Raw genomic sequence first — 25,964 nt, 5'->3', positions numbered from 1 at the left:
TAACGACCTGGCCCCGGAACTAGTCCCCCGTCTCACGCCTAAACGGGTCTCCGCCCCCTGGTTTACCGCAGCACTGTCGGCTAAGCGGCAGCAGTGCAAGGTAGCTGAAAGAGCTTGGCGGCTAAAATATGACGGAGAGGCTAAGGTGACTTTGAAGAACATGGTCAAGGAGTATCACCGAGACATCCGCCTAGGTAAGAAAGTCTACCTAGCAGGGAGGATAGAAGCTGCCTCCAACTCCTGCAAGGAGATTTTCTCTATAGTTAGGGAATTTACATCGCCACGGATTAACATCGCTGAGGAGAGGCCCTCTGACTCGTGGGCTGCGGATCTTGCTGGTTTTTTCACTAGCAAGATCCAACTTATACAGGCCTCCTTTCCGTCGATTATTCCCGAGGAGCGGACTGCCATGGGGGCCAATCGATCGCCCCCGGCTTTGCCAGGCCTCACACTGGGCGCATTTCCACCTATTTCGGCGCCCGTCTCCTTGGCACTTATGAGTAACTTGAAATCTGGCTCGCCCCTGGACCCTTGCCCTGCTAAGATTCTGGCGAAATTGGCTGAGGTGATTAATCCATTGGTTAATCCGCTGCTGAATCTCTCGCTGAGTCAGGGAGTGGTTCCGCAGGCTTGGAAGCAGGCAATGGTCATCCCGCTGCTTAAGAAGCTTGGTCTGGACCCTAAGGCCCTTGCTAACTATCGGCCTATCTCTCTGCTGCCGGCTCTTACGAAGGTTGTTGAGAAGCACGTGCAGACGGTGCTCTCCAATTTTCTAGAGTCAAATGAGATTCTGCACGCCACCCAGTCGGGTTTTCGCCCGGGTCTTAGCACGGAGACTGCGCTCCTCGAGGTCTCCGAAACAATCAAGGGGATCTTGGATTCAGGGGGCAAAGCCATGCTGGTTATGTTGGATTTGTCGGCGGCTTTTGACACCGTTCCCCATGACGGTCTTCTCACAAGACTCTATGAGATAGGACTTCGGGGAACGGTGTTCAGCTGGTTTTCTTCCTTTCTAGCTGGCCGCTGGCAAACGGTCTGGGCCTCACCAGATTCCGCCGTGATGCCGCCTTTGGGAGTCGGGGTCCCTCAGGGCTCTATTTTGAGCCCGACCCTCTTTAATATCTTCATGACCCCTTTGGCGGCGTTGGCGGAGTCGTTTGGGGCCCGGATCGTATCCTATGCCGACGATACCCAGCTCCTCTTCTCGTGTAAGAGAGGAGGAGATTTTGAGGGGGAGAGTATCCGGGATTGCCTTGGGGCTGTGTTTCAATGGTTCCAACTGCACAGCCTCAAGTGCAATTCCGATAAGTCTGAGGTACTCTTCTTTGGGTGCGACACGGAGCGAGACTGGCAGGCTTGGTGGCCTATCAATATGTTCCCCCCAACGTGCTCATCCCAACTGGCTAAGAACTTGGGTGTTAAGATGGACACGGGGCTGACAATGAAGGCCCAGATTCTGGGGGTGTCGGGTATGTGTTTCGGCCTCCTCAGGATGCTACGGAGGTTTCTTCCCTTATTATCGGAGGAGCACAGGAAGCTGACTGTGCAGGCCCTGATAGGCTCCAGGTTGGATTATTCTAACATTCTGTACCTGGGCCTGCCAGAGTACCTGTTACAGCGGCTACAAGTTGTGCAGAATGCTGCGGCAAGAGCAATTTACGGACTGAACAGACACGCCAGTGCTGCGGGCTTGCTCCAGACCTTGCACTGGCTCCCAATTCGCAAGCGGATCGCCTTTAAGGCTCTGTCTTTGGCATACAAGGCCCTCCATGCGACGGGTGCTAAGTACCTCCAAAGGAGACTTACCTTTTACCAACCGGCTCGCTCTCTGAGGTCAGAATCCTTATTTCTGGCAACTGTTCCACGAGTGAAGCGAGCACGCCTGGGAGGTCGTTCCTTTGAATTACTGGCGCCCCAACTGTGGAATTCTCTGCCCCTTCCACTTCGGGGAGCCACTAGCTTATTAGCCTACAGAAAGGACCTTAAAACCTGGTTGTTCCCCCAGTAGGCCTCCTGTGTTTGTTGTTTTCTTTTTATCTGTGACTCTTTCTTTTTTAATGTGTTATGTTAGTTTACTGCAGCCTTTTTCAATTAAAAGCGCCGGGACACTCTTTTTGAGTAGCCGTGCGCTCTACAAAAGCCATTTTAACATAACATAACATAACATAACATAACATAACATGTTCTTCTCTGCCACTGAAAACATGATTCAGTGTGCCTGAAGTCGATCAGCATCCAACAATGATGAACTCTCTTAGCCTACAGCCTGCAGCATTACCCCACTTAGTAAATCAGACTTCTAGGCATGAGTGTAATTCCTAGGGTAAAAATCTTCACTAGACCCTACACAACATAATTTGATTGATAGTTTCCTGGGCGGAAACTCTGGAGTTTTCCCGCTCTGAGCTTACCCCACCTTTATCGATGGCTTCGCTGCGACCTCAGTCTTTGTCAACCTGTCAGCCTGCCTGCAGATCCAGCCTGCAGCCTTGTCCTGCTGGGAATTGTTAAGTCCGAAGGTAGCTCTGTGATCCAATCCATACTACTCCTTGTATCTGACCTGTGCTCCATTACAGGTGGGTGTATAAGTTACCTTTGTCCTGATCGAGCGTGACTAGTTTTTTGTGGTTGGCTCTTTGTGGGTTTGGAGCTATTTTCATTTACAATTTAAAAAATGTATTTCTCCAATAACTCAATTGGATTTTGACTTCATATCTGGGATTCCTCCTATTGGATTTTTGCTGCTTGGGCTTTTTTTTCATCAAAATATCTTCTTTATTTATACATTAGAGTGAGATTTTTATCGTGTTGTGCTTTTGACTTTTTAACTGTTTTTGGTACCTCTAGATGCTTTACACACATTTTTATTAAGGTAAGCCTATCTGCTCTGAGCCATAGAAACCAGGTGTTGAGCTCAGGTTGAAATTACTTAAGCCTTTAATGTACCTAATAAGAAAATTGCCATCATAACTTGTCATGGACTATCTTCCCCCCTCCCCTGCCCCCAATTAATAAACCACTTTCTCACAAACTTTAAACCAAATGACAATAGATTAGGGTATAAACCTGATATTTCTTACAAGTGGAACAAGACTTATACTTAGCCCCAAACTAACTAAGCTTTAGAGTGAACGCTCACATAACACAAAGGCATGCTACTTGAAGCAAAGTGGCAAAAACAGCAGTATCACAAAACAAAACAAAAGGATTTTTGTCCAGAAAGTTGCCTCAAGAGCAGCTTCAAGATAGCATTGACTCATAGCCTGAAACGTCTGACAACATTTGCAAAGTGGGTGCAACAGTGAGGGAATAGCTGAAGCACACCTGACACCAAGCACTGCCAGATGAAAAATAGTCACACAAAGTGGCAAGACCTGGCTTCAGAGTGGCAAATAAAAGCAGGCGCAAATAATGAGCAAAAGGTAAATCGTGTGACATTTTCAAGCCTAATGTGTATGATTTCCACACAATTACATATAATATTTAGTTTACTCTTGCAGATTGTGGCTTGAGTACACAGTTTATGGAAGATACCAATCACTCGCCTTTGCGCCATAGCACAATGTAAACATGTGTCAAAGTTAGGTAAGCAAGCCTTTTTTAGGTGGAGTGCTACCAATTAAATTGAGGGTGCCGATCGTGCGGAGGGCTCCTGTAATTCCTATAAATAACTAAAAAAAAAAAGTAGCGCGTTGTCCTAGTTACAGTTATAAAGATGCATGTATTATTAGGGCATGCTTATCTCGTCTGTGAAGGTGGCTAGCCGTCACAGCTTAGACCTCTACGTCCCTCGCCTAAGGTTCTGTTAAATCAAATCCCTTCCATCTCGTTCACTCATAAACAGAATACTGCCACACTAGGTCAAAGTATACCTATGAAACATGTTTTAAAAACACACTTCACCTTTTAAAAATGGCTTATTCTGGCGATGTACATTGTCTAAGGCTTGCTCAACGCAGAACCTGTCAACACGTATTTGTCCTTTCAAGCTCATGTTGCAGACGCACAGCAACTAATTCCCTTGGGATTTCTCGGTAAGCCTCTCGCTGCAGATGCTGCCCTGTGCTGTTCATCTCATTTGAAGCAGAATGCCATGCTGGTGGTGCACGCCAGCAAATTGCACAGCATGAAAGAAGCTCTTTGTGTAATAGCAGGTTTCAATTATCATGACTGGTTTGCAGGTTACCCATGTCATGCCGCGTATTAAGTTAACCATTAGAACAGAACGAGTAATATTTTTAAGAATAGACAATGCTTGACTTGAGCATCTGAGGATCAGTTTTTCAGCACACAACTATCCTAAAAATGAGAGAAAGAGCGAACCCGAGATAGTGTAATAATGTAGAATTAGACACGACTTATCAATTTGGGGCCAAGACCAAGAGGAGGAAAGCAGAGAGTGCACGTACATGCTTTGCAAAGCCTAAAGACGGAGATAGGACACTAGTTTTAAATGAAAAGGTTGCAAAACAGTGAAGCGGCGGCAAATTATGATGAAAATATGTTCTTATTAAGGAGGTTCCGAAGCCTATTTTTTTTTCCTGATATTTATATTCAGCCCTCTTTGTAAATATTTTTCCTCTTCTAACATGATGATGACGTGCAGCACATCTGCTTCTGAGGATGACAAAAACTAGTTTCACCTACAGGTAATGTAAAATGTCGCTGTGTGGCACTTCCTGAATCTTATTGGCTGTGTCCATTTCATTTTCTCCGATTGCTCTTCATTAGGAACCACTGGATCAAATCAGAAATTATTTACTATCTCTGGCTCATGAGGTTAGAAATACCCACATTATGAGTGGCCTGTGAATTCTAATGAGCCCTACACTTACTGAGGGCATCAGAAATGTGGACTCAGCTGGAACATAATTGGGGAGTGGTACTCCACTCAAACATTTCATATGTTGCAAGCAGGCAAAGTCTACGGGTGGGATACTAGGGAAAAATACCCAGGACGTGGCACGGTAACTCAGATTCTATGTCAGGACCGGAGGCTTCAGATTATGCTTTTACTTCTTCGCTGTTTATTACAGTACAAACTCACAGCAGCCAGAAATGCTCAAACAAATGCTTCCAAATCCCAAACAAAGGGAAAAAGCATTTGATCAAAAAATGAAACATGTGATTTCTGGATAAACAAACTACAAATCCCTTCAGATCATTAAAATAACCATAACATCAGTACTTTCACAGTGTCCATAACATGTGGATAGGGAATCCATCTTGTGCCATCTCCCTCCTGCTTCGCAGCCAGTTAAGTGGTTTTTGCTTTCTCTGTGATTGTGCTCTGTAATTTGATGTTAAATTAAGGTTTTCAATTGCCCGGTTGTTGGCTTGATATATGCCTTCTAGTTAATGTTGGGGGGCTCTGTAGCGCTTGATGTGGTTGTTTGTGGTATTTTTTTCTTGGCAGAGCCCCGTTTGATCGTGGGGACGTTTTCCCATTTCTCATTGTCTTGCGGTGCGTTCTGGCCCGCTAGGGGGAGCCGTTGCGTCTCTTTGCTCCTCAGCGCGGTTTCTCCTCAAAGATGCAAGCCGCGCTGAGGAGAGAGACACGCCGGAGCCTAACGCCACCTCACCCGAACGCCCAGACTTGGGTCTGTATTGCCCCTTGAATTAAACGCCCCGCACGGGGTCCGTATAGCAGTTATACCGCATTAACGCCTGCGGGAAATTACAGCACTAACAGCGGGAATTTTAACGGCGTGTGCACCTGACAGCTTATAAGCATTTTTTCTATATTGTGTGGCAGCGTGCAGGGAGGCGGACAAGATCCGGTCTTCTAGAGAGGGTCAGCGCACTCTGGGGCTGGTGCTGCCTCCATTTCCTGGTTTCACACAGGCACTAAAGGTTTAGCTGGCCTCAGGCCTGCCCTCATTGGTGCTGTTGGTCACAGCATTTCCCTCAGCCTAACGTTTTGGTCACTTACCTGTCAGATAGTAGGCATGGAGCAGGAGGGATATTATGAAGAGGAGGAAACTCATCAATACATTAATGTTGATGAGTTTTTTAATGCAGTGGACAGTTCAATCTACCGCTGTGTGACAGAGATAGTAGGCCCCATGGAGGAGCGCCTGTCCGCCCATATAGTAGAGGAGTGCGCAAAATTGGTGCAAGCGCATTTAGGTTTGCCAGTTACTAGCCCACTTCCCTTGGGGGAAGTTCCTCCGGCCCCTAATAAGGCTTGTAGGTAAGGGGACTCCGTGGCGGCGCAGGGCCTTTGAGCGTCTGTGGGATGCTTTTTCAGCTAAGGCAACCAACCCCACCCCTGCGCCGCTGCTGGTCCCTGAACCCTCGGTGTCTATGGGCATAGCTCCTTCATCCCCAGGGGGGGATGTCACCAGCAGACACTGACGAGGATGAAGGGTTGGTGCGTTCTTGGCACCCGTCTGGCTCCGCCGCTGAGTTACTGCAGGATAGTTCGGGAATGTTGGACCCGGATGACATAATCCATCCGCAGTCGGCAGCTTGGACACCTGGGGACAAGGTGGCGAAGTTTGTGGTGGGGCACTTCTGCAAACCCCTGGAAAAGGAGGCGAGAAGCCCCCCACATTAGAGGGAAAGGTCGCTTTGACACCGCCTAAGTTGGATGCAAAAATGGCCACCTTCATGGCAAAATTCGTGAAAAGATCCCCACAAAGGCTTTGGCCGTTCCTGGCGTTCCTGTCAGGACGCAATAGGGCTCATAACTAAAAACCTGGACATGGTGGAGGAAGCAAAAGTGTCAGGCTCCGCCATCTCCCCCGAGGTGCTGTCGAATTGGGCGCAAAGAGTGGTAATTTTTTTAGGGAACGCTAATTGCGCCCTCTCGACCGAGCGTCGACGTTCGCTCCTGATAAAGTTAGATCCAAAACTGGGTGACTTGGCACCCTCTGTGGAAAGGACCAGTGGCCCAAGGGGGCCTCTTCGGAGACCCCTTCATTAAGGAGTTAGGTACATTCGTGTCGACCTTCACTTCCCTGGACAAGGCCCAGTCCGGTATAAAGAAAGTGTTTCAGCAGCATTTCTTTCAAGGGGCCGGTCGCGGTAGAGGCCACGCGACCGGCTGTGGCGGTCAAAATGTTGCCAATATGGGTCAAGGCTCCGGGCGAGGTCAGTACAACACCTCAGCCAACCACACAAACTTCTATCCTACCAGGGGCCAACGCTTCAGAGGACGAGGGGGCTTCAGTAATAACGCCGGCAACAACAGTTCCAATGGTAAGTGTTAGTTCTGCAGACCAGGTTCGATAGCAGCATTCCCAGAAGCTTGGGGAGCAAGTACTGCAGACCCATGTGTCCTACAGACTGTGCGCGGTTTCCATATAGAGTTTTACGATCACTCTGTCAGTCAAGGCCTCCGCACCCTAAAGTCTTTTTAGTGGCTGATGCGCAGTTGATCGACGAAGAGGTCTCAGGACTTCTCTGCAAAGGGGCCATTTGTCGGCCAACTTGTTATCCCTCGAGGTTCCTCAGCAATCTTTTTCTTGTGGAAAAAAACGATGGAGGCAAGCGTCCGGTAATCATCCTCAAGGAATTCAACGGGTGGTTGATCTATCGTCATTTCAAGATGGAAGGAATGCATCTTCTTCGGGATGTGCTCCTTCTATACGATTGGATGGTCTGTTTGGACCTCAAGGACGCGTACTTGGTGGTACCCATTCATCCCCACACCAGTGATTCCTTCAGTTTATCTGGAACGATCAGGCATTCGAGTTCACGGTCCTTCCGTTTGGACTTTCCTCGGCCCCTTGGTGCTTCACCAAGCTGCTTCATCCGGCGGTGGAAGTCCTGCGGAGCCAAGGTATTCGGACGATTGTCTATTGGACAACATCCTCTTGATGGCCCAGTGCCCCGAGAAGCTGGGCCTTCAGCTTCAGCAGATGGTTTCCTTGCTACAGGGGTTGGAATTCGTCATTAACAAGGACAAATCTGTCTTTGCTCCGTCACGGAGCGTGGTATTCCTCGGGTTTGTCTTGGACTCTCTCCAATCCTCCTTAAGTCTTCTGTCCCGGAAGATAGCCAAGATTCAGCATGTGCTGCAGAAGACAATTTCCAAATCACACACCTCCCTGCGCCAGATTGCCAGAATGGTGGGACTTCTCTCCTCCTCCATCCAGGCAATCTTCCCGAGGCCCCTCCATTATCGAGCCCTTCAGCGTCTTAAGGCACATCATCTCAGGAAGGGCATGACTTACGACCAGTTGGTTCCCTCTCAGAGGAGGTAAAAGGGGAGAAGTCCTGGTGGCTTACTCATATGGAGGCCTGGAATGGCTGGGCAATCTTCAGATCAACCCCAGACCTTGTGATAGAATCCGATGCCAGCAGGTCGGGCTGGGGCGCCCACTGCGGGGAATTCTCCAAAGGCGGTGACTGGTCATCAGAGGAACAGGACTTACACATAAACTGCTTAGAACTTCTGGTGGGGTCCTTCGCAGTTAGCTGCTGGACCAGAGAGTCAGCGCAGTCTTGTGTTCTCCTGAGAATGGACAACAAATCAGCGGTTCGATACGTCAACCACCTGGGTGGTCCACGGTCTCAGGTGTTGGCAAACCTGGCAAAGGAATTTTAGGACTATTTTCTGGCCCATCATGTATCCGTGACAGTGGAGTATTTACTGGGCCGGTCCAATCAGGTGGCGGATTGGCATTCCAGATACCTGCGAGACTCCAGCCTGTGGAAGATGGATGTTCAGGTATTCCGGTGGTTGAACAATCTTTGGGGTCCTTTCTCGGTGGACCTGTTTGCGTCCCGCTTGGATTATCAGCTCCCGCGGTTCTTCAGCTGGAGGCTGCATTCTCTTGCGGAGGCCACGGATGCTTTTCTACAAGATTGGAGTCAGAAGAGAGCTTATGCGTTCCCCCCCTTTTTCGATTGTGGTGCACATGTCTGCGGCCCAGCTTTGCTGCCAGAGAGCAGAGTTGGTTGTGGTGACGCAGTTCTGGAGGTCCCAAGTTTGATTTCCAGTTCTTCTGGAACTTTCTTGGGATTCACCAATCCCACTCCCCCGGATTCCTCGTCTTCCTCTCAATCCAGACGGGAAGCCGCACCATCTCATAACACATGGTTCTCTCATGGCATGGCGGCTTTCAGGTGACGTTGGTCGCTCCCAGGCCTTTTGAGATCAGCTGAGGACCTTTTGTCAAAAGCCTGGGCAGTCAGTACCACAAAGAGATATCGATCCGCCTCGTCCAGGTGGGTGCATTGGTGTCTTCGACGGGACCTGGATCTCCTGGTCGCAGGCGTCATTCCCATTCTGAATTTTTTGGCGGAATTGGCGTCAGACGGCCTGGCTTATCGCACCATTAATGCGATGCGTTCTGCGATTTCAGCCGCTCACCAGCTGGTAGAGGGAGCCCTGGTTGGGGAAAATCCTTTTGTGTGTAGGCTCCTAAGAGGCATTCGCCTTTCATTACCTCCAGAACCGCACTATTCAGTCCTTTGGGACGTCAAAGCTGTTCTGAATCTTTTTCTCTCTTGGCAACCTAACAAATATCTTTCTTTGAAAGAGTTGTCAGCTAAGTTAGCCATGCTTTTGTGTTTAGTAGCTTGCCGTAGGGTTTCGGATGTGAGAGCCTTAGACCTCTCAGCAAGAATTTTTTCACTGGACGGGGTGACCTTTACAGTGGGACGTCGCACAAAATCCGCATCAAGGACAATTTCCTATCCAGCATTTGTGGACACTCCCAAGTTGTGCGTCTTCCAATGCCTAAAGGTATACAAAGACATGACGACAGTACTTCGTCCTCCGGGCAAAAGACAATTACTCATTGCCTTACAAAAGCCACACAAAGCAGTCTCCTCCCCCATCATTGCAAGATGGGTGCAATTGGTCTTGCAGGAAGCAGGAATTGACACTAAGCTGTTTGGAGCTCACTCAGCTAGATGAGCCATGGCTTTGAAAGCTTTTTCTTTAGGTGCTCGTTTAGAGGACTTGATACTTGCAGCTGATTGGTCCTCAGATTCCACCTTCAAGAGGTTTTTATTTCAAACCGGTGGTGGACATTGCACATTTAGTGGTAAGTAAGCTTTGAACTAGCATGATCTGAAGCCTCCGGTCCTGACATAGAATCAAAATTTGCTAGCTTAGTAACAGTAAGTTTCAATTCTATCAAGGACACGGAGGCGAGGATTATCCCTCCCGGGTCTCCTTTGGAGGACATCCCGCCCGTATTGCAGTAAGTAGTCAGGTTTTGACTTTGCCTGGTGACTATGCATTGCTCAAGTTGTTGTGATATTCAACGTTGAGTTGTTTGAGCGTATAGTTTTGTCTTACGGCGCTTACGCTGTTGTGTCTCTTCCACTAGGGAATGAAGGTTTAAAACAGGACCATTAAGAAGTTGGCGTGACTCGCGCAAAGAAAGAGGAAGATGGCACAAGATGGATTCCCTATCTACATGTTATGGACACTGTGAAAGGACTAATGTTATGGTTATTCTAATGGTCTGATGGGATTTGTAGTTTGTTTATCCAGAAATCACGTTTCATATTTCGATCTAATGCGTTTTCCCTTTGGGACTTGGAAGCATTTGTTTGAGTTTTTCTGGCTGCTGTGAATTTGTACTGTAATAAACAGCGAAGAAGGAAAAGCATAATCCTCGCCTCCGTGTCCTTAATAGAATTGAAACTTACCATTACTAAGCTAGGCAAATTTCGGATCTCCAATGTTATTCTCCAAAAATCTTCACCCCCCATTTTTTCCAACCACAAATTATGGTCCCCAGCTAAAAATCATTCCAAGGGGTGTGAATACTTCTGAGGTTTGTAACCAGCCACTTGTAATGGACGCCTATTTAAAATCTATCTGTCTTTTATTGCAGTTGAAGAAAATTGAATACAAGTCAGCGACAATAAGAAGCTAGATTGTTTCCCATTTCTTCCATCTACAATGCATTGAGCAACCTTTCCATGTCCTTAAGGGCTGACTATCTTGGGTCAGGAAATGGCTGAATTATTCCGCAGGACACCATTAGCTCCCATGGATGTCAGGAGGGACAGTTCATGGTGGCTGAGTTTGAGGGGGGGGGTGAAGCTGTCGGCAAATGTTCTGCTGCAGGCCTACTTGTAGCATTTCATTTAGAGGCTCTGCCTGCATGTAGTACCAATTTATTAAGGACTTATAAATGAATTAAATATGCCAACTGTATGTAAGCCAGTGCTACTATGTTTAAAGGATAGGGCTCACACACATTAGCACTAATTAGCAGTGGTAAAGTCCTAAAGCCAGCAAAAACAGGAGTTTGGAAGGAAAAACAATGGGGGAAAACTATGCCAAGGATGTCCGGTCCAACTTGCCTGTAAAACAGAAACCTTTGTACTATGATGCAATGGTACCAGAATTGGTGCTAGGTAACTTTGCTTGCTGCCCTGCGCTGCGTGATACGTTAGTTAATATACTCCCAAGTGTTCTTACATTTTGGTACAATCCTGTTGATTTTCTCCTGATGTTGATGACGGTGAGATGGCTTCAGGGCCCAGTTAAAAGACAGTGGAAGGGTAAGTTGGCACGTTTGGAAAAGTATTAACTAACCTGGATGTGTTTTTGGTGGCTGGGGATGTCAGAAGAGGGCACAGGGTGTTTTTTTATATACGTAATGATGAATGGAAGGAGTGAAGCTATTATGTTTGATTAGCATCTATTGCAGCAACAAAAGCAATAAAACAAGGATGCAAATTGCCCCATTTAAAATATTTTTCAATTGGTAGGCATGATGATTTATTTATCATGGAGCGTGAAGGATTCTAGGGCCCAGATGTACTCAGGTTTTGCATTAGGATTATGTCACTTTAATGGTACTGTTCAGATGCAAAAAGTTTCTGGGCATTTACTAAGCCATGCATTGCCACTTTGTGTGACTTTGAGGGTTTAGTAATTACAAGGTAACGCAAGGCAGCCCATAGAGTTGCCTTGCATTACTTTGCTCCATGGAGGTGTTCCATTGCTGGAGCATGAAAGTTCCCATCCATCCACCCATGGATTTTTACATAATCCCAGATTTACTAAGGTGAGTAAACCTGGGATTGCACCAAAAAGCCATGCCTCCTGAACATGGCATCATGAGGAGAAATATCATAATTTATTATCTTTACTTCCTCTTTTTATGAATAATAGAGAGTGGAAAATTCCCTTAAGGCTTCTTTTTGTGCAGGAGGGTATGCCTTCCTGCAGCAAAACAATCTTGCCTTATAAGAAATTGAGTTGCTGTTTTAGGGGAGCTGAAACCCTACTCAAGCAGCAGCCACAATTCTATGTTAGGGTGAAGTCACAAGTAGCCCCAAATTAACCTGTGCTGACCCCCCTTAGCAGATTGGCACACACAGCCAGGCTTAACTCAGCAATGTGGAAAGTATTTGTGCAGCTATATAGTGAAACACACAACATAAGAAAATTCAAACACATTTTGAGAAAAATAGGGTAATATTTATTATTTAATAAATAATTAAGACCAAAACAACAATAATCCAATCAGTGGACCAAGAGATATGCAATTTTAAACAATTAAGTGAAAATAGAACCTAAAACCACAAAGCGCCAACTGTGGTTTTCTGGTTGCACCATACCTGGAAAAAGTCACAAGGTCAGGCCAAATGAGCTTGATCATGGGACGGCTATAGGGAGCCAGTTAGGCCTTCTGAACAAGAGTACACTAAGGTCCCGCATCAAGGATGTGTGACACAGCCGAGACAATGCAAGGTCCTGTTATGAAGATCCTTTGCACAGTGGCGGTTCTGAGGAGCTGTGATGTGAGGTCCTGCTTCAACCCAGATGCTGTTGATGGGGGCTTGCAGAGTGAAGTCCTGCATCGAAGATGATTCACACACCAGCTGGTTTCAAAGGAACTGTGGGGCTTGCGATGCTGAGTACTGCATCGTTGTTGAGCCTGTCATCAATGAGGAGCTTGTGATGCGAAGACCTGTGTCGAGGATGTATCATGCAGCAGTCGTTCCAATAAGGCTGTGGGCTTTGATGCAAAGACCTGAGTCATGGTTGTGTTGCACAGCTGTCCTGATGCAGAGTTTTCAGGAGGCAATGCAGCACCCAGCAGGTCCAATGCAGATTTTCTGGGAGGCACTGTGTTGTACTGCAACGATTCTGCTGCGACCACAGGTGGGCTGGCAAAGTACATTTTAGTCCCACTTGCAAGTGCCCAGTAGTGGAGGGGCACCACTTGGAAGGGCAGTACTCACAGATGGCAAAGTTCTGGTGCTGGGTTCAAGATGGAGAAAGTCTTTTCTGTCCTTCAGATGTCAGATCAGGATGCCAGCCAACTGGCCCTTGTAGTCAATCTGGTGGTCCTGAGTTCAAGAAGCAGATCCAGTCCTTCACTGAGGCAGCAGGGCTACAGGCAACAGGGCAGACAATCTTGCTGAACAGCACAGCACTCCCTCTTCTGAGTCTTCCACGGGTCCAGCTGTGCACTGAAGAGTTGGATCAAAGGGTCAAATATTTATACATGGTGCCCACATTAAAGTAGGATAAGGTTCTGGAGGTTTCCACACCAGAGGTGTCCTGAGTTTCCTGCCTTCCTGCCCCTGTCCCAGATTGTCTAGGGTCACAATAGACTAATGTCAAATCTTTGTGAGTGCGCTCAGGCAGAGGCTTTGTGATGGAAGTGTGGTAGGTAACATCTCCTCCTCTTATCAACTCAGAGTGGCCCATCCTGCCAGCACATATCTCCCCTCTGTCTCACTGTCAGGCAGCAATATACACAGACCAACTGGCAGATACATCTAGTCATGTGACCCAGTAAAAGGCTTCAGGCTCAAAATGGTTAGGACAGGAAAATGCAAACTTTCTTTAATAATGGCATTTTCAAAAATATGACTTAAAATCTGACTTTACCATTCATGAGGGCTTTTAGATACCATGTGTTCATCACCAAACCAGACCTGTCTACCTGCTTTCAATTGAAAGCTATCATTACCAGGATATGTCAATCTTAAAAGTGCATGTCCTACTTTTGAAATACAATGCACCCCAGCCATCTGGGCTGGTTAGGGCCTATGCTGGGGTTGGCATATATATTTAAAATTGAAATTTAGGCTTGACAAAAGGTTACATTTGTCAGGTCAAAATGGCAGTTTAAAACTGCCCAACTGGCTGCAGCGGTAGGCCTGAGACATGTTTAAAGGACTGCTTAAGTGGGTGGCACAATGAGTGCTGCAGGCCTACTAGTAGCCTTTCATTTAGAGGCCCTGCCTGCATGTAGTACCGATTTATTAAAGACTTATAAATGAATTAAATATGCCAACTGGGTGTAAGACAGTGCTACCAGTGTGTAACGGATAGGGCACACACACATTAGCACTGATTAGAAGTGGTATTAAGTCCTAAAGCCAGCAAAAAGGAAGTTAGAAAAAACAGGAGGTTGAAAGGAAAAACAATGGGGAAAACTATGCCAAGGATGTCCGGTCCAACTTGCCTGTAAAACAGAAACCTTTCCACTATCATGCAATGGTACCAGCATTGGTGCTAGGCACATTGGTTGCAGCCCTGTGTTGCGTGATACGTTAGTTAATATACTACCAAGTGTTCTTACATTTTGGTATAATCCTGTTGATTTTCTTGTGATGTTGATGATGGTGAGATGGCTTTAAGTGTCTTAAAAACAAGGAAGTCAAATTTATGGACAAAAATGATGTAATTGACAATCATAATGGAGATAAAACTGTGATAGCTTGCACAACAGCACTGACTGGGTCTGACAATGCAGACCCTTTTGTTGCAGAAGAGGAAACATGCGCATTTTGTATAGTGACGCCAATCAAATCAGAGAATGCAGATAATGTTGGCTGTCCAAATTCCATTAAGTTCACATCAATGGTGATGGCTCAGTCAGCACTGGGGGTTCATCATGTATGTAGTGTCTAGTGACTGCTTATTCCATTGCAGTGCAATATGCTTGATGCATTCTCATTGGTCTCAAAGCTACATTCATGTTAAGTGGCACTATTGGTGGTTACTCAAGCATTTGGGTAAATTGTTTTGAAGCAGTTACCCACCAAACGCAAGTTTTTTTTTTTTTTTAGGCCTGTGAAATTTGTGAAATGACAATTTTCACTAGTATTTTTAAATGATTCCCCTCCAAAGTAGAATGCTATTGTTTTACAACATTTTTTTTCTGTCAGATAGATGGTCACATTAGCATTCAAGTGGGCTTGTATTTTACTAGGAATAAAATAAGAATTACTCAACCAGCTATCAGACTTACTTACTGACTTGCTGCTAACTGGCATGTAGATAAACAACAGAAGACCTACACTTCTGTCAGTCTTGGGAAACATTTTGTACCATTCCCGAGCTGTGCTTTAAGGTCTTCATTTACAGTTCCACAGTTTGCCTACAGGTTTTCTTTTGCCCGTCTTTCTTCCATTTGCCTTTTAGGGTCCAGTGGAGCACTGTTCCTGTGATGAAATCATGTTCTCTTCTGATGGTGTGTACTATCCATCAGTATATTTACCTCACAATAATGAGGTCCACACTTTCTTGCTTGCATTGGTGAGCAGTTCCTGGTTGGAGTTTGTTCATGCCCAGACAATACCAGGATTCTTCCCAGGTTGCTGTTGTAGAAGGATAACAGTTTTTTTATGTCCCTTTTTATTATACACCAGCATTATGATCCATACAAGAGTGTGAACTGAATGTAGTTCTGGTAAAGCCTCAGCTTGGTATCAGTGCTGAACTGAGATGCCCTCCACACATTGTTTAGCATCCTGAAGGCACTCCTGGCCTTGTACAGTTACCTAATGTCACTTCCTGCCCCTCTATCGTGCCTGTCTATTTAGATAAACTTTTCAGTGTTGGCTAGGTCCTCCCCATCCATCTTGTTTGGTGAAGGGCTTGGTATGTTGAGTGGCATGACTTCTGATTTCTTCATGTTGATTTTCCAACCTACTTGCATTTCTTAGCTGTTGAGGTGAGAAGTCTTTTGCTGCATGTGCTGGTGTGCTTGTGAGATCAAAGCTAGGTCATCCACCCAGTCAAGGTGATCCAGTGTAGAGAATAAGGTTAATCTGATGTCTCTGTTTTGTTTTTCTGTTCGGTGTTGCATCATCCAGTCAATGACCAGGTTGAGGAGCATTCCTGAAATCACATATCCCCATCTCACACTGGTCTTGACTACAAAGCTAATCTCACTTTTTCCCACACTTGAAGCTAAATTATCATAGAAGCTCTTGACAAGAAGAACTATTGGCTGAAATATGCCCAGGCTCTTAGTAGACATCAGAGACTATCATGGTGAATACTGCAAAAGGATTTTTCAAAATCATTGAAGTTGATGTATAGTTGTCTCTGTGCATTACTCTTTTATGTTGCATTGAGTAAGGGTCTGATCAACACGCCATCTACCATTGCAGAATCCAGCCTTTTCTTTCCCAATTGATGTTCACAGCATCAGAAATGTGCTATATAATAATTTTCACCAGGATTTTCTTTAGGAGTGACAGAAGGGTGATTCTACGCCAGGTGTTACAGTTGTAGGCACCTTTCTGAGGGCAACAAATAATGACTTATGGGTGTGGCATGCATGGCTGCTTGCTGGATATCTGATGAGCATTACTTTGAAGTGTTTCTTGTTTGTGCATGACTTACCACTTGTGGTATTCAGACAGAAAATCAAACCAAAAATATCCCCTTACCAAAATATTGAGTTTTAAATATCGTTATAGGGAAATATCGTCAGCAAGAATATCGATGTCAAGAATATGGAATTTAAGGTAAGTACTATTGAATCTTAAAATATTGAAGTCATCATCAATTCAACTTTATTTGGCTGGTTTACAGCCATAAAAGTGCATAAATATATTTAAAAAAATGATATGGCATAAAAGGAGAAGCAATAGATCATACATAAGATCCACAATTCAACATAATACTAATGGATCATTTAAAAGTATCAAAATCCGCAAGGCCATATCCTAGTTCCTAATACCCCCGGTGCGACAAAAATGGGCTTTACATAGTACCGCCAATATTCTAAGTAAAAGCTACAGAATAGCATAAAGTGCTTTGTGCTTTGCTTGCTCACTCCGTTATATGGGTAAGAGGTCTATTCTGAGGGACATACCTTCATAGAATGAAAGGCTACCAAGTGGTGCACAATACCAAGCCAAAACCTAACCAGCACATATCGGTGTTGATTATTATTGATACAAGACATATCGTTTTGATAACCCTCCTCCAAGGAAAAAGACTTGTACATGTGGACTTTAGATTTAATCTTTTCCCAATCTATCTTCAGATCTTCCCTATGCCTAAAAAAGGTAATTTTAGTCAGATTCTTGGTCAGTTTCACGACCTTTAAAGGGTCATTGTGCACTGGCAATTTGAAAAGGGTACTAAAAGATGAATTAATATACACCAGCCATGGAATGCGAAACGCTTTATCCAGTTTAAGACAGTCTATAATGATTGATTTATTAAAACTGGACTCCACTTAGGACCAAATTGAAAACCAAAGAAGTAAAAATTTGACCAAGACTAAGTCTTCTAGAAAATGTAATCCAAGCTCTTGGTGAGCAATAAAGAAGCAGAGGAGGGGAGACAGAGTAAATGTTTGATAAAACAGTTTTGCTTGAGTTGTAACGGCTTGCTAGGGGAATATCCCCAAAGAAGGGCCCCTTAAGGGCCAGTCACCATCCCCAAGGCCTTGTGTATCTTTATCATTTCTTGGATTGGCCGGCTCTACAACTTGACCCACCCACACAAGTGAGGTACCCTTTTCCTCTGACGACTTTGGGTAATGCGGGGTGGGTGGAATTTTGTGGATTCACGCAGATTCCAGAACTTTCCACCACAGAAATGTTAGGAAAATGTGTTTTTGGTTTCTACAGATGTTGAGGTTTGCAAGGGATTCTGGATAATAGAACCTGGTGAGAGCCAGTCAAGTCACCCCATCCTGGATTCCCCTGGGTGTTTAGTTTTCAGAAATGTATGGGTTTCCTAGGTTACCCTAGGTGCAGGCAGAGCTAGGGTTCAAAATCTACAGGTAGGCACTTTGCAAAATAGTGCCAGATTTCACTGTAAAATGTGGTGTGTCCACACTGCGTTTTGGGCCGTTTCCTGTCACAGGCACTAGACCTACCCACACAAGAGAGGTACCATTTTTCTCAGAAGACGTTGGGGAATGCGGGTTCAGTGGAATTTTATGGATCCATGCAGATTCCAGAACTTTCCACCACAGAAATATGAGGAAAGTGTGTTTTTTTGCACACATTTTTGGTTTCCAAGGGATTTTGGTAACAGCTCCTAGTGAGAGCCACACAAGACACCCCATCCTGGATTTCCCTCAGTGTCTAGTTTTCAAAATTATATAGGTTTGCTATATTTCCCTAGGTGCTGGCTGCGCTAGGACACAAAATCCATTGGTAGTCACATTCCAAAATAAAGCCAGTGCCTAGTAGGCTTTCTGCCACCTTGAGAGGGGGGAAATCAGCCCCCACCCCTACCTATATAAAAAAAATCAACAATGGTGCTTAGTGAGCTTCCTGCCCTCCACCAGGGAGGCAGATCAGGGGCAATTGCTCCCATCTGCCTCGGGGGGGGGGGCAGAAAGTCTTTTGTTTTTTTGGGGGAGTAGGGTGGGGGCATTTGCATACCCATTCTGGGCAGCACCCACCCCGGGCCTATAAAAAAAGAATCCCTGGCATATAGGGTGCTTTCAGGCACCCCGGGGGGTAGAAAGACTGGAATTTTGTGGGGGGGGGGCTTTGGCATGGCCATCGTGGGAAAATGCACAACTAAATTCATTGGTGGAGAAAACAACCTGGGGCCATATGTATCATCATCACCATTAGCGATTCCTAAATAGCGATTTTTAAGGAATCGCTATTTAGAAATCGGAAAATGGTATGTATGTAGAAATCAGCTTCTTTTTAGCAATTTCTTACAATTCCTTAATTGCGATTAGCAATTTGCTAATCGCAATTAAGGAATCGTAAGAAATTGCAGGAATAATTTCCCATTTATTTCTATGGGCCAGGAGGCCCATAGGATTGAAGGGGAAATGTGCGATTAGCAATTAGCTAATCGCAAATTGGGAATATTTTCAAGGGTGCAGGGGTGTCCAAAGGACACCCAGCTGCACCCCTGAAAATGACATGTGTGCGCATATGGCACACATACATGCCCTAAGGGCATGTATGAGCGTCACATGGCACCTTTTGTTTTTAAAAAAAATGCTTTTTCAAAGGAATTCGCAACTTACCACCAACTTGAAGTTGGTGGTAATTTGCGAATCTTTAGGGTCAATTAGCAATATTTTTTTGCTTCATACATTGCATTTAAGGAATCGCAATTTTTGCGATTCCTTAAATGCAATCGCAATCGCAAATTGTGCGATTCCTTATTGTGAACCACATTTGCATAATACATACCATATTGAGGATTCGCATTCGCAAAGGCCGAAATTCTGCGAATTTCGGCCTTTGCAAATGCGAATTTCAATGATACATATGGCCCCTGGTGTCTAGTGGGCTTTCTGCACCCCGGGGGCAGATTGGGAGCTACTGTCCGGGGCAGAAAGACTGTACCTTTCCAGAGGGGGGATTAGGGGCATTGGCATGCCCATATTGGGCAGCCCCCACCCCTAATTATATATTTATTTTAAATCACTGATATCTAGCGGGCTTTCTGCCCCCCCGCGGGCCAGAAAGACTGATTTTGTGGCCAGAGAGTGGGGGCATTGGCATGCCCATATAGGGCAGCCCCCACCACTAATTAAAATGTAAACACAAATCCCTGGTATCTAGTGGGCAGATTGGGGGCTACTGCAAGACTAAATTTGCCCAAATTCATATGGCGGTAGCAAAGGCCCTTGCCCAAGGGGCCGCTCACCCCTCCGTGGTGCCTAGTGAGTTTGATCCCTGCTTGGGGATCACCCTCCTGAGGCAATCCCCAAGTAGGGATCCACCAGGGATACCACTATACCTCTCCTGACTTTCTTCATGCTCAGGGGGCTGAGATAGCCCCCTGAGCGCATAGAAAGGGAAACTGAAATGAGTCTCTTGGCTCTTCAGTTTCTTTTTCACTGAAATGACGCCAGTGCGACATGCACGCTGATCGTCATTGCAGGGAAACCGGGGGGGGGCTTGGGAGCTGGGGAAGCTTTTCCCCAGCTCCTAAAGCTCTTGGGGGGTAAAGGGAATCCCGCACAAGAGGGATACCCAGTGCCATGGCGTCAGATGCGCGGGAGCCGTCCAACGCACATGAGCACTGATGCCTGTGCCCACATGGACACTTATTAATTGGAACCCTTAGTTTTAGAGTTTATGCGCTATACTCCATCTTCCTGTTTCCATCTAAATGTTCTTCTTTAATTTCCTTGACTTATCCATCATTAGTATGAAGAGAAATATATTATTTCAATTTAATGGTATTGACACCATGTACACTACACATGGCGAATATAATGATAGGTGAACTTTGTGGTGTAAATTCTACCCCCAATTTTGCTGAGGGATACATTAGGTGAGACTGTTCTGATCTGTATTTCGGTAGCACGATAGCACAGACATGACTTAGAAGTAAAACACAGTTCCAAGGGTCGTTTGATATTAGGCATGTTAGCCAGTATTTGTGTACATTAGCGCGCGACTGGGAGTTTGATTGTGAGGTATTTTACTTAAGTTCTAATGTTTTTATAATGGTATTAATGTTGCAAATCAATTTGACACCCGTCTATATATTGGTAATATTATCTCTGGTCCATATCCAAGATGGCAATCTTATGTTTTTAAATGTAGTTTGAGAATCGGGGAGTAGTCCGTCTTTGATGAGCTGATGCGTAATTTGCCTCCGGTTGTTCTTAGTTTAGTGATTATGTAAACAAAGTCAAGCTGTTGACAATTTTGGAATGCCTAAACGGGACTCGAAGTTGTACACACTACGTCGCTGGAGCACTCTCCAAGGTAAGTGCCTGATGAAGCTTTGGAAATGACAGTCCATATTAGGAGTATAATTTGAAATAATATATTAAGTATAAAATTAGTGCAGATGGGATTTGGTGCGTGACAAGACATCACAATGTGCCTGTTTAAATGTATTTTGAGTATAGTGTGATACTGATTACTGCTACCGGTACAATCCCACAATAAAATAGCAGCATTGCAGTATGCTGTAGCGCTCATCATTATCTTGCATATATTTATTTGCAGACAATTGTATGTTACTCCCTATAATATGCTGTATGGCGCAAGCACAATTAGCCTAACTATTGGCATTGGTTATGTTAGAAATGGGGTCTCTAGTTGGCAATGGTTTGCACCCTGTCCCATTTGGGATCCACAATCCTAGTAAGGGGAAGTGTAATACACACTAAATTTACTGTGCTCATCCTCTGGGAGCTTGGCACAGAGCAGTCTGGTTATACTAAAAAGGGAAGGTGTAAAGAAAAGTATTTGTACACAAACAGTAACACAGTGAAAACACCAAAAAGTACCCCAAACCTGTTTAAAAAAATAGTCAATATTTTCCGAGTAAAACAAGACCAAAGTAACAAAATTCCAACATACACAAGCCAAGTTATGGATCGGTAAAGATTAAATGCAGTTATAGCGCTTAGAAACACAATAGCTCTAGTCGAGACTATCTTGAAAAAGTGGAATCCTAAAGTTCAGGCTGACAGCAATGAAGCTCAGACTGTCTACAGAGTCGTACAGACCCTTAGTATAGTACCTTAGAAACATTGAGCAACAAAGACATTGTACGGTGCTGGGGTGGTGAGGCGTCACTTGAGGCAGGTGTGGTCTCAGTTCCTTCCTACAATGCAGGGCTCAGGGACAGTGGTTGTTGAGATGGGATTCGGTGCGTGACAAGACATCACAATGTGCCTGTTTACATGTATTTTGAGTATAGCGCGATACTGATTACTGCTACCGGTACGATCCCGCACTAAAATAGCAGCATTGCAGTATGCCATAGCGCTCATCATTATCTTGCATATATTTATTTGGAGACAATTGTATAATGATGCTATATGGCTCAAGCATGATTAGCCTAACTATTGTCATAGGTTATGTTAGAAATGGGGTCTCTAGTTGGCAATGGTTTGGACCCTGTCCAGTATGGGATCTGCGATCCTAGTCAGGGTAAGTGTAGTACACACTAAGTTTACCTGTGCGCATCCTTTGGGAGCTTGGCACAGAGCAGTCAGGCTATACTAAATAGGGAATGTGTAAAGTATTTGTGCACAAACAGTAACACAGTGAAAACACCCAAAAAGTACCCAACACCTATTTAGAAACATAGTCAATATTTTTCTGAAGTAAAACAAGAATAAAGTAACGAAATTCCAACATACACAAGTTAAGTTATGGATTTGTGAAGATTAAATGCAGTTAAAGCGCTTAGAAACACAAAAGCTCCGGTCGGGGCTATCTTGAAGAAGTCGAATCCTCAAGTTCAGGCTGACAGCAATGAAGCTCAGACTGTCTACAGAGTCGTACAGACCCTTAGTACAGTACCTTAGAAATATTGAGCAACAAAGACCTTGTACGGCGCTAGGGAGGTGAGGCGTCCCTTGAGGCAGGTGTGGTGTCAGTTCCTTCCTGCAATGCAGGGCTCAGGGACAGTGTGTTGCACAACGGAGGTGAGGCGTGACTGAAGCAAATGAGGGACCAGTACCTGGAGGTTGTGCAGAGGCGTTGTTCTGCTGACGCCTGAGGACAATGGGAGGTGCAGAGGAGTTGATGCTGTGATTGCAGTGAGGTGTCAGGTCCACTGGCAGGGCGGTGCCAATGAAGTGTCGAGGGAAAAGTCGCAAGGCGTTAATTTCACAGCGTCACTGTCACACCATGGGGCCAGAGGTGCTTTAGCAAAGTCGGAGTTGGATACCACAGATTTCAGTGACGCAGTACTCAGGACTCCCCGTAAGAAGGTCCTTTGGATGTGCTGCGGCAGCATTGGGCTTGCATTGTAAGTCATTGGGCTCAGTGGGGACCACGGCTACAGTGCAGGGTGCAGCGAATGTCAAAGTGTGGCACCGGTTCCGAAGAGGCACTCAAAGGCGATGTGTTGACCTTCTACTTATTAGTGCAGCAACTCTCTTCTACTGGCCCAGGAACTGGATATGGCACCACTTGGCAGAGTAAGGCTCACAACAGAGGAGCCCAGGTCCTGCAGGTGAAGTCTTTGATTACCCTGAGACTTCCAACAGGAGGCAAGCTCAAATCAAGCCCTTGAAGAACTTTTGAAAGCAGGATGCAGAGAGCAAAGCACTGTCCTATCACTTCCAAGACAGAATTAGCAGGCAGCAGGTCAACACAACAAAGAAAGCAGCAAAGTGGCAGTCCCTCCTGGCAGCACAACATCTATTCTCCTTGCCAGAGTGTCCTCACTATAGAAGTTTTCTGTGTTTATGATGTCAGAGGTCCAGTACTTATACCAATTTTAGCTTTTGGAGTGGGGAGACTACAAAGAAAGGTCTTTGTAGTGCAAAATACCCTGCCCTTCTTGGCCCATACTACAGGGAGTATACAGCCATTCATGAGGGGACATGCACAGCCCTACTCGGGTGCAAGTGTCAACTCCTCCTACCACTCTAGGTCAGGAAGACTCATCAGCCTGGTGATGGGCCATCACACCTCAGCTCCCTTTGTGTGTGACTGCCTAGAGTAAATGCACAAAGCCCAACTGTAATCCAACCCAGACATGTATTCTGGGGACAGAAACTGGCACAGAATCGTTAAGCAAGAAAATGGCAACTTTATAAAAGTGTTGTAGAAAGAAGACAGCTGTGTTGCACTCAAATATTTCACTCTCAACAATTGAACTATTGATACAAATGTCGTTAAACTTCAGTGTGCACCCTCTGGGGTGGTACTACCCCCGCCAGTGTAAAATCAATGAAACAACTAGGACTGAACATTCTTAGACAGAGTGTGCACTACTCTTGCGCTTGATCAAGTCTCACACCTGTGTTAACCTATTCTTAAAGATATTCATACGTTTGCACAATGTCTACCACACTGTATACATGACAAATGTAAAAGGCCTAAACAATAAAAGATAACGATAATCCAACAAATGATCGAAGTTTTGTCAATTCATTGCTTCATGAATCTTGATTTTTTTCATAACACATTTCCTTACAAAGAATACTCTTGAATAATGTCCGTAAATCACTCAATCCCAATGCATTTTGAGCGCTGTGTGCACCCTCCCTAGGGGAATCTATAAACAAATAATGGTTTCAATCAATGAATATCATAGTACAATTTCATATAAACAAACAAAAATACTGAAAAGATTTAAGACAGGCCTGCAATGCTCGTGAGTTAAATTGAAAGAAACAATTGAAAGGTATACTATGTACCCATGACAAGCAAAAAATGAGGAGAAAGACACATAGTTCAAAGAAACAAAAGATTCAAGAACAGACACATTCTGTGCTCTGAAGGTGATGCTCCGCATGTTCGTTACTACTTGCCCCAAAGCATGCTCTCACCGGTGCAACACTGCAGCTCTACTGCCCGTGCAACTCAACGAAAAAGTGCTTAACAAAAAGAAAACTAGTGTGAAAGAGGGGGTCTTAACCGGAAGTCACTCAACACTCATGTGTGATGATGGTGATTCATACGAACAAACATTTCATACCTCCATGCCCACTTTTCTATGCCTCAACCAACTATGGAAGAAACTCCAAACTAGGATCCTAAACGTTCTTCCCCAGTCTATAATGATGAGGTTGTGTTTATATAAAACGATACTTATGGTTCCCAACCACTGTTACCTGTGTGGTGCCAAAGGTGAAAAAGAAATATAAGCAGGGGAAATAACTTACTCAGCATTATGCTATTGGCTATGTGCTGCTGGCTTCTGACAAACTCACCAGTGTTATGAAAATAATTTTGATAACAGTTTCAAGTGGCCAGTAAAAAGAGCCCAAACGATCCTGTAAATCGTAAGCTGTGAAAAAAGTTCAAATACGACCCATCATAAGCATACATTCAATGTAGCCAATGCCCCAAGTGCCAACTCACTTCCACCAAAAAGTTGCTTACTTTTAGAATGAATCAAAATTGCTCTGTGCCGTGTAGAAAAGCAATTGCCAGTATGCCATACGGTGTTATCCCGCTGTCAGCTATGGAACAGAAACCAATATCTGATTCATGAGCTTATGATGAGAAATATACCAGCCCAAATGCCATCCCTTTGCTGAAAAATGACTCCTTACTTGACAAGTATCCTGTGAGTGTTCCATTTTCACAGTCCCGATAACGCTAAAGTTAACCCTGAGGGAAAACGAATCGTCGCATTTAAATGAGCCGCCTTATTCCCCGACACATGCCCTTGTGACGTAGCATCAGTGTTGTGAAAAACTAGAAAAAGAACAAAAAGATCATCCCAGACAGAGAGAAACAGGCAAAATATCCGCCACACTTATGTTTGTAATACAAAACATACGAAATATAACATTTTGGTGTCAAGTTGTAATAAGATAGGCTGTAGCCGAGATGTGATGATTTAAGAAGGTTTATTGATTAATTATAAGTCCAAATCATAGGATCATTAAAGCCCCAGCAGGAGCAGCTCTCTTGCTGCTCAGCCCTCTCATCCAACTATCATCCATCCACCAGGCATCCCACACATTCTATATTACCTCACACACTCCAACATTCCATCTTTCATCCACATAGTCTGAGCAGCAAGACAAGTTATTGAGGAAGGTACTTGGCCATCCAAACCAGGATACCACACCACCTTCCCCCTTAAAGGAACACAAACAAATGAATAATGTAAATGTAGAGAATGGTCATTCTAAACTTAAAACTTACATTGTAAAAATTTAAACGTTCAATAAATGCATAAAGGTATCCAATATGATCACCTCTTACCCCTTTACAAATCAAACAAGGAAAGATTGATAATACATACTTTCGCACTAAAGATTTTTAAACAGGATGTAAGGGATTGTATTCAATGTCACCAACAGAACATACTAGTTTGGCCAGACTAGCATGGTGAAAGTAACGGAGACTTC

Source organism: Lissotriton helveticus, chromosome 6 (assembly GCF_964261635.1).
Source record: "Lissotriton helveticus chromosome 6, aLisHel1.1, whole genome shotgun sequence".
Lineage (NCBI taxonomy): Eukaryota > Metazoa > Chordata > Amphibia > Caudata > Salamandridae > Lissotriton > Lissotriton helveticus.
Note: the sequence above shows the minus strand (reverse complement) of the source record.